Source organism: Hipposideros armiger, unplaced genomic scaffold (assembly GCF_001890085.2).
Source record: "Hipposideros armiger isolate ML-2016 unplaced genomic scaffold, ASM189008v1 scaffold_22, whole genome shotgun sequence".
Classification (NCBI taxonomy): domain Eukaryota; kingdom Metazoa; phylum Chordata; class Mammalia; order Chiroptera; family Hipposideridae; genus Hipposideros; species Hipposideros armiger.
Window position 1 is genome coordinate 5,308,517 of NW_017731372.1, and position 9,719 is coordinate 5,318,235.

Sequence of the window (9,719 nt, forward strand, 5' to 3'; positions counted from 1 at the left end):
TTTTTTTCATGTATGTATATATAGAAACAACTTAATGTTCATTGATGGATAATGGATAAAGAAGTTGTGGTATATATACCCATTTATCCATTTATTCATTAATGAACACTTAGGTTGTTTCCATATCTTGGCTATTGTGAATAATGCTGCAATGAACATAAGAGTGTAGCTATCTTTTTGAGACAGTGATTTTATTTCTTTTGGATAGATACCCAGAAGTGGGATTGCTAGATCACATGGTAGTTCTATTTTTAATTTCTTGAGGAACCTCCATACTGTTTTCCATAGTGGCTGCACCAATTTACATTCCCACCAAGAGTGCACAAGGGTTCCTTTTCTCCACATCCTTGGCAACACATATCTCTTGTCTCTTAAATGACAGCCATTCTAACAGGTGTGAGGTAACACCTCATGGTGGTTTTGAATCACCTTTCCCTGAAAATTAGTAAAGCTGAGCGCCTTTTCATTTTCCTGTTGGCCGTTTTTATGTCTTCTTTGGGAAAATGTCCATTCAGTTCCTCTGACTATTTTTCGAATTGGATTGTTTGCTTTTCTACTATTGAGTTGTATGAGTACTTTATATATTTTGGATATGTGACTTGTGAATATTTTCTCCTGTTCCATAGGCTGCCTTTTGTTTTGAATGCTTCCTTTCCTCTGCAGAAGCTTTTTAGTTTGTTGTCGTCCCACTTAATTATTTTTGCTTTTGTTGTCATATCCAAAAAATCATTGCCAAGACAGATACCAAAGAGATTCTTATCCCCTGTTTCTTCTAAGAGTTTTATAGTTTCAGGTCTAACATTCAGGTCTTTAACCTGAGTTGATTTATGGGCAAAGCCATTTTCTCTGTTGTCAGCAACCCCTCGCCTCTTATTTTCTCTTAGACCTGATCCAGTTGAACGTTTGCCTCCACCACTCCTCCAAAACCGCTCTTGCTCAGGTCCTTGGTGACCTCCATGTTGCTGAAAGGAATGATAACATCCTCATCTTTCTTGACCTCCCACAGGATTTGAACCAGTTGATTGTGTTACCCTTCTTGACCTGGCTCTGAGCACCCTACCTACTCCTACTTCGCAGGTGTCTCTCTCTCAGCCTCCTTTGCTGGTCTTCTTCTCTCCCCAGCCTCTTAATATTAAAGTGTCCTAGGGCCCTGTTCCCAAGGGTACCATTGGCCCTATTCTCTTCTCCATCTTTACCCACTCCCTTGGTGATCACATCCAGTCTCATGGTATTTAAACATCACGTATATGCAAATCACTGCCAAATTTATATTTAAAACTCAGATCTCTCCCTCCAGGATAACTTCAGACATACCTGCAATTGCATACTCAACATTTCCACTTGGATATCTGTAACAGACATCTCAGATTCAACATGACTGATGTGACACTCCTGATGGAAAAACCTCCCTTCCATCTGAGTTGTGAGGAACTCAGCTCTTTAGTGCTCAAGCCCCAAACCTCAGCCTCCCATCAACCAGAAAATCTTTTTGGCTCCACCTCCAAACTATATTTGGAAATAGACCACTTCTCAGCATCTCTGCCTCTGATGCCTTCACCATCTCTCTCCTCCTTCTCCCCATCTTCGTTCTCTTCTCTTGCCCTCTATTCTCAACACAACAACCAGAGTGATCTCGAAAAAATCTAAGTCAGATCATGCCATTCCTCTGCTTAAAATTCTCTGGTGGCTCCCCATTTATCTCAGAATAAAAGCCAAAGATCTTACAAAGACCAATGATGCCCTACAGGGTTTAGGCTCCAGGAACTCTCCACCCTCACCCTCGGCCACCCCCTCACCCCCTGATCTAGACACACACTTTCTTGGTGCTCTAGGGACACCCCAGCTACTCTGCCACCTTGGGGCCATTGCACTTAGCAGTTCCCTCTGCCTGGAGGCTCTAGCTCGGGATATCTGACCAGCTGAATTTCCCCCCTCCCTGCAGTCTTTGCTTAGGCGTCACCTTCTCAAAGAGGTGCACTCTGACCATCTGCAGAGCACCCCCAACTCTGTCCTCCGAATTTCTCCTTCTCAGCTCTATTTTGCCTGTTTCACAGCATTCATCACCTTAGGACATACAATAATTTGTTATGTATTACTTTTGTTGTTTACTATCCATCTTCCTCCCCCCGACATATCAGCTTCACGAGGACAGAGATCTGTGTTTGTTTTGTTCACTGAGTCACCCTAAGCTCCTGTCACATAGTAGGCACTCAACAAATATTTGACAAATTAATAATTCATGTCCATCACTCTGGAACTAAGTAGGCAGCACGAGGTCCCGCAATGGGTCTTCTTATACCAAGAAACCTAGTGGGTGCAGAGTCCTGGGTACAGGAAGAATGGAGAATTAATCATTTATCCACGTGCCCCTCTCCTGGTGGTGCTGTAAATAGAGATTTAACCCGAGCATCCTTCAAAGCACTGAGCCCTTCTCAGGAGAAAAGTGTTGACAAAGTAGGGGGTGGCAGGGAGGAGAGGAATGGTAGTCGCTAAGGGTGAGACTTTGATTTGCAGGATTTCAGTTTATTGAAAGAGTGTGTTGGGGTCCTTCCCTCTTCATGGGACTGACCCCTTTGTCCTTCCTTTTCATCCCAGCCTCACAGCTGCACCCTCTGATCAATCCTCTTCCCCAGGGGGACAAGGCGGGACTTGGCGCTCAGACACAATCATCAACACAACCCCAATCAATGTTGAGATCAATGCTGGTGTTTGAAATCCAGGCCCGCAGTATTCACTTCATCCAGCGGCATTTTCCTCAGCCGAGATGGGTCTCCAGGAGCTGTAGCTTTTTCCTCCTCTAAATTGAAAGTGGTTTTTTTTTTTTAGTCACAGTAGTGGGTTTCAGAACTGCAAACCGGAGAGGCGTTTTGATTCCACAAACAGCCCCCAGAGGAAAACCATTTCAAGCCCAACATTTTTCTTCTTTAGCCAGGGGACCCAATAGCATCATCTCAAAACTCTCCTTCCCTCAGGCCTCCCCCCATGCCGTGTGTGTGTGTGTGTGTGTGTGTGTGTGTTCGTGCACACAGAGACACACACACATACATACACACACACACACACACACACACACACACACAAAAAAAAAATCTGCCTTCCATTGAACTAACTTAAATGGAAATAAAATCAATTCCTCAGCCTATTTTTACTTCATCAGAATGAGGAGGAAAAAAACGTGTTTTGAAGAAGGGTTCTAATGACCTTACTCGCTTAGAGCTACAAACACCAGAGGATCTGATTAGCTGAAAAGTCTCTTTTGTGCTCGCATCTGTCTAGGTAGGGACACCGCTGTCCACGTGTTCATGTTTGGACAGGGCCACCCAGCCTCCTGACGTCCTGCGGAGAGAGACACCTTGAACTCATGCCAACATCACAGCGCGCTAGGTCTGCTTATCTGGGTCAGCGGAGAGCCTGCTCCCCGCAGACTGTGGCTCAGCACTTCCGGAGAAATCGAGGATTTGGTAAGAACTGTATGTTTGTTCCTGTGCTTTTGTGAAGCCTCCACGTGGACAAGCAGCTCTCACCTTCCCTTCCCTAGAAAGACAGAGAAATCTATCTGGAAAAGAGAACAGGATCTCTGAGTCAAAAGATGCCTCTCACCCGCTCCTTGCTGGGCTTTCAGTCATCTTGCCTGATGGAAACTAGGGGCGCCCTAGAACATCCCTGCCTTTTGGAGAACATGGAATCCTGGGACGTAAAAGCTTGAAGGGATATATTAGGGGTCAATCAGTTCACTCTCTTCTCCACTCAGTTTTACAGATGAACAAACTCAGGAACAAAGAGAAAAGGCTATACAGCAAATAAGGAAGAGAGCTAGGCCTAACTGGAAAGGTAATTTGCTTAAGAATTTCCACATAAGAAAGACTCATGGGAGGCAATGTTTTGGAAGCAGCAACTAGGAGACATATTTGAAGCTGCTTTTGCTCTCAACATGTTTAGTCTTATTTTGTTTTTTTTTTGTTTTTTTAAACCTAAGATATATGTTTATTTGGGAGGCCTTGCTAGAGGCTGATAGAGTTTACATGGGACACCAAAGACCCTCTCTCTCCAGGTAGCCTTCGGGCCTTTACAGGGTCCAGAAATTCTGATGCCTAATCTAGAGCTGGGTCCACCACTTCTCACTGCCTTTCCAGAAATGTTGTCACAAAAGACAATCACCTGCATCTCCCTCAGAGCATGGTCATGGAGCCACGGTCATGGACTCCACCCTGGTACAGGCTGGGTGACGCCTCTCCTATCCTAACATGCTTGGTTTGGAGGTCTAGAGCCCTTCAAGATGCTAGGTTTCCAGGAAATAAATATCATTCAGACCAACCTTGCTCAGAAATTTCAAAACCTGTGGCCCAGAGAGTCCTCATGTCTTGGTTTATTCTGACCAGTCCCACCCTGGCACTTTCTACGCATACCACCCTTCCAGCCTCCTGCAACCTGAAAGCCCTCTGAGCTGCTTTGCATAAGCCTCAGCCAGTAGAGCTCACATCATGAGCAAGAGCTCTTCTGCATGGGCCTGGCAGCTGTGTTCAAACCTATACCGCATAACCCTACACACGTTGTTAACAAGACGAGCCATGGAGGGCATGTCAATAACTTAGTGTTACCTGTCCCTCCTCCTGAGAAAAGCACTATACGTTCCTGCCTGAGTGATGGGGAGTTAGGAATCTTGATAAGCAAACTGAAGGTATTCCTTATCATGGTTTCCTTCATCTAAAATGTCCTTTTTCCTTCTTCCTGCCCAAGAGAATGGTGCACCTTTGGAAATGGTTTGCATTTCCTAAAGAATGTTTCACAGGACACACATCCTGTGAAACACTCTGAATAAAGAAAAAAAGAAAGACTCTAAATCAAGCAAGTGGCACACAGTATCTCTCTTTCTACTGACCAGAGCAAAAGGACTTAACCTCTATTGAGCAGCAAAATCGTCTGTGGATCTTTTTCATAATATTAATTCAAATTCTTGGCCTCACCAGAATCAGAATTTCTTAGTACTTGTAGAACTGTAGAGTGGGATAAGAACAAAATTTTTTTCAAGTTAACTTCTTTTCATTTTCATGATATTCACATATGCATTTGGTTAAAAAAGTTAAATAAACTAGAAGGGCTTATGAAGAAAAGCAGCAGTCTCTTGATCTCCTCCATGCCTTCCTAGCCCTTCAAGGCTTTTATCATTATTTTGATGATTAAAATCATGTGTCACATAACACATTTCTGTCATTTTTACTTCAATTCCCAACCTTAGATATAGGGCCTTTACACCACTCCTCTCGGCCCCCCATCCCTCCCAAAATGAACGCATTGTTCTCCTCCATCACCCAGCTCTGCGTCAGGCAGCTCCATGCTTACGCCTCCACTTGTGGTCCTTCCGCCAGACATGCTATCTGCAGGCTCTTCGGTCTTAGGATGGAGTTAGCGCTGGCGAGCAGGGTTGGGGCCACTACTCTTGTCAATAGGTTGATCTGAAAAGTTGAAAACCAGGAAACAATTATTATACTATTTTGCTCGTGTCAGGGTTGTTCTCTGCAACAAACCTTGTTCGTGGTTTGTTCTGCTGCATATGTAACTGGTAAGTAGGGGACAATGTCAGGACATGGAAGTTGTATTAGTTCACGGATGATTTTTTTTCTCCCCAGCATGTGAATGTTTGAAGCAATCAAGTACACATTTTCTCACAATTAGGGAGAAACCCATAGACGTTATATAAAGATCTTAAGAAAACGAACATTTGGGAGTAATGTCTTTCATCCGTTCAGGAGAGGTGGGTGTAGCAGCTTCCATACTAAGTGATTGAGGGAAGGTGCAAAAGCAGATGTCACTACTGCAAAAGTCCCTGTGTTAAAACAAAACCAGATTAATAAAGAAAGCTGTCCCTAGTGTGTACATTTTAATTTTGATGACCTAGGCCTCCATTAGATGTGAATGTCTTTAAGGACCAACATATCCAAGGAAGAAGCAGGACCCCAGGGTACCCCAGGGTACAAGAAAAAACTGACTGTGGTTCTAGCTGCAAATGCCAGCAGAGTTAACTGTGCTAATCTTTTTCTTAGTATTGTTACTATTTTTGTTAAGGCTTTAGTCACAAAGTTCCACAAGTTTTGAGTCACCAGCCAAACCCTATTTTTCTCGTAAGCCCTATTATTTTCATGGTGGAAATTTGTTGATCATGAATTATTTCGGGGGTGCCTATATGATGTTATAGCAAAAATGTCTGATAGTGTTGGTTTTTATTTCCTTCTCAGCAGCCTTGGTATGACCACTGTGATACTCAAAAGCAAATCTTCCTAGAGATCATTTTTAATGAATTATTCCTTTGTATATTTCACCTTTGTAATTTTTTCAAGTTTATTCAAGCTCTCAATCATCATCTCTAGTCTATCAATTAGAAACATATCTTCAGTTTTCTCATTTTGTGCCAGCCTAGCCTGGTTGCTCTCTGGGCTTGGTTATAGCTGTTGTCCTCAGACACAATCCATTTTTTGGGGGGTTCCAAATTTTCCTCTTCCTTTCACTACTTTATTTACTGGCATATATTCTTAAACAACATTCTATAAAAGAGTGCAAACATCATACTTTTGAATACTTACATGTCTATGTCTGAAAAGGCTCTGTTTCTGGCACTTAATTGAAGATTTGGCTGGGTATAGAAATCTAGGTTTAAAATATTTGCCTCTGAATTTTAAAGGCATTGATCCATTGTCTTCTAGCATCTGGTGTTTCTGATAACTGTGATGCCAATATGATTCTTATTTCTGATTTTTTTTTCTCTGAAAGGATGGAGTATCTTTTCTTTGTTATTACTATTCTGGAATCTCACATGAGTGTCTAGTTGAGAGTCTTCTTACTCTTTATGCCTGGTATTTGGTGTCATTTTCCATTTGAAGAATCTAGGAAATTCTCTTGTGTTAATTCTTGGGTAAGTTCTCAGTTCTATTTTCCCTATTATCTATTTTGATAACTCCTATTAATCAGATGTTGAACCTTCTGAGTTAATACTTGGTATCTCTTATATTTTCTTCCATTGTAAAAAATGTTTCTGAGAAACTGCTCTGGCTTTATCTCTTGGAACTTTTATAGAGTTTTTGTTTTTTTAGCAATCGTATTTTTAAATTCCAAGAGCTTTCTCTTGTTCTGTGGTCATTTATTTTATGTATTATCATTTTCTCAAGTACAGAGGCAATATATTATCCAAGTTTTCTGAATATACTTATACATTTTAAAATTTCTGTTCGCTGGAATACCTGTTGCCTTCAGGTAAGATACAAGACTCCCTTTGCCCTCCCCAGCTTCTCTGGCCTCTAACAAGCTGAGTAGCTCCTTCATCATGGCATCTCCTCTAGTCAGGAGTTTCCTGTCTGCTTGTCATCAATTGTCACTCCTACATTCACTTTCTCTCATTTAAACCTTTGTGGAAAACTCTTGTCTGTTCCTGTTTCTCCTTTGCATCATCTTTCTTGAGGTGGGTTTATATATGTTATTTACTTAAATGAGATATCCTCATGGAAAATATGCATCTGTGATCAATTGTGAGAGAAAGTTGGCACCTCGAGTTTTTAAAGGCTCCACAGGATATCATATGACCCAGCAATTGCACTTCTGAGCATTTATCCCAGAGAAAATGAAAATTTTTGTTCACATGAATATATGTACACAAATCTCATAGGAACTTTATTTCTAATAGCCAAAACACCCCAAAACTAGAAACAACCCAATTATTCTCCAACTAATAACTAGATAATCATATTGTGGCATAGCTATACAATGGAATACTACTCAGCAATAAAAAGGAACAAACTACTGATACACTCAACAACTTGGATGGGTCTCAAGGTCATAATGCTAAGTAAAAAAAAGCCAATCAGGAAAGACTACATATGCACAATTCCACTTTATAGAACATTCTCAAGGTGACAAAACGATAGAGATGCAGAAGACATCTGCGGTCACCAGAGGCTAGCACGAGGGGAGCTGTGTGACTATTACAGGGTGATGTGAGGGAGTTTCTCGGTGGTGATGGAGCAGTTTTGTAACCTGACTGTGGGGTTGGTTACTCAAAAATACACAAGTGATTAAATTTCATAGAACTATACACACATACAGAAGAAGAAGGTGGAGGAGGAGGAGGAGGAGAAGGAATAATGCATGTAAAATACTGATGAAATCTAAATGAAGTTTGTATGTGGGTTAACATTGTTTGTATCCACATCAGTTTCCTGGTTTTGATAATGCACAAAGTTTATGTAAAATATCTTTATTCAGAGAAGCTGGGGGAAGCGTTTTGGGAGCTCTAGTCCTTGATGTGGGTTTATCCCTGTTGTTTACTTTAAAAACCTACTGTACTGGTGAGTCTTCAATAATTCCAAAATAAAGTTATTTTAAAAACCAATAACAATTTCACAAGAAATAGAAAAGAAAAAAAAAGCTTTGCAGGTGATTCCAATTATGAGTCAGTATTGAGTTTCACTACATTAATCTAGGCTATGAAAAGTCCTACAACAAATTCATACCAATGAGTGCTGATCAGTTCAGCATTTACCAGACTTATTTGGCTGAGGAACCTCTTTGTTACATGATATTTATAAGTATTCTATGGAAAACTCAGTGAGAAATGATGATCAAAGAAATGCCAGTATTTATGCAAACAGGCATTTCCTTGAAAGTTTATCAAAGAGAGTTCAGAGTGTTCCATCTCCACCTGGCAATCTATAAAGATGGCTGTCTGATGTCTTTTGTACCGGGACATATTTTTATAACTGAGGTTCCAGAGCTGTTCTGACCAGTGGGGCTACTCTTAGGTCCCACATATGGGTCAAAGACTTTGGGGACATAAGGCCATATTGCAAAGCTCTTCCACCGAGTATCCTTGGACAGCTAGCTTCACGCCTCTGGAAGTGTTATGTCCACCATTCTATGTAGAGCACCCCCAGTTCAGTTTGAGGTTAATGGGGAAATGGTGCTAAAGCAAATCAAACTGCTCCGAGATTAGCATTCTAAGACTTGAGATCTTTTTAACAGCCAGCCTAGACTGTATGGTGTCAAATGACAGAAATCTGCCTGGCTGGGCAGGTGGGGAAGTATGTTATTGCTCTGGACCTTTTTCTTGCCCACAGATGAGAGTTGCTACTTGATTTGATTGGTTTATAGGATGGGGGCTTGGCTGCAGCAGGCAAAGCTGTGCTGATTAGTAAATTGGACCACCTCCCCTAATGCAATCTGAAACCACCTCTCTGCTTGCCCACATTAACCTTGCCTTGAACTTTTCAGGAGTTACATAACCTTGCCTCCCCTCAGTGCTTATGAACTCTGTTTCCAGTGGGTTAATTTGCACTGGCTTATGTTTTATGCTCAAAAGACTGGAAAGTCGCTGTCATGGACATAAGCTGTGTGCACAACCTTGGGGATTCACACTTAGCCTCGTTGTTTTGAAATCACGTAACTCTAAGGTAAATCTACCTGCTTTCAGGGAGCTCAGATCAGCATTCAGACTCCTTAGTAACTAGTCAATTCAGATAAAGCTGTAAAGCTGAGTATGCCCTAGTCCTCGCCTACATTTTCACCAATGGGATTGGAAATTCCTTAGGAGTAGGATTTGGTCTTTTCTTAAAAAACAAAACTAACAAATAATAATAATAACAAAACCCCCAACACTCTCCTTTACTGCCCCAGCACCAAGTCCAAAGCTGTACACACAGCAGATGGCCACAAAATGCTTAGATGGTGGGTAGAAG

General features: G+C 41.6%; 1 long non-coding RNA gene across 1 annotated transcript in view; it reads right to left on the reverse strand.

Moving 5' to 3' along the window:
- Nucleotides 1-5,432, reverse strand: part of LOC109379141 (uncharacterized) — a 34,121-nt gene extending 28,689 nt beyond the window's left edge. The window contains exon 1 of the long non-coding RNA XR_002123128.1: nt 5,341-5,432. This is a non-coding gene — a long non-coding RNA (uncharacterized LOC109379141). The remainder of the gene's footprint in view (nt 1-5,340) is intronic.
- Nucleotides 5,433-9,719: the final 4,287 nt, after the last annotated feature.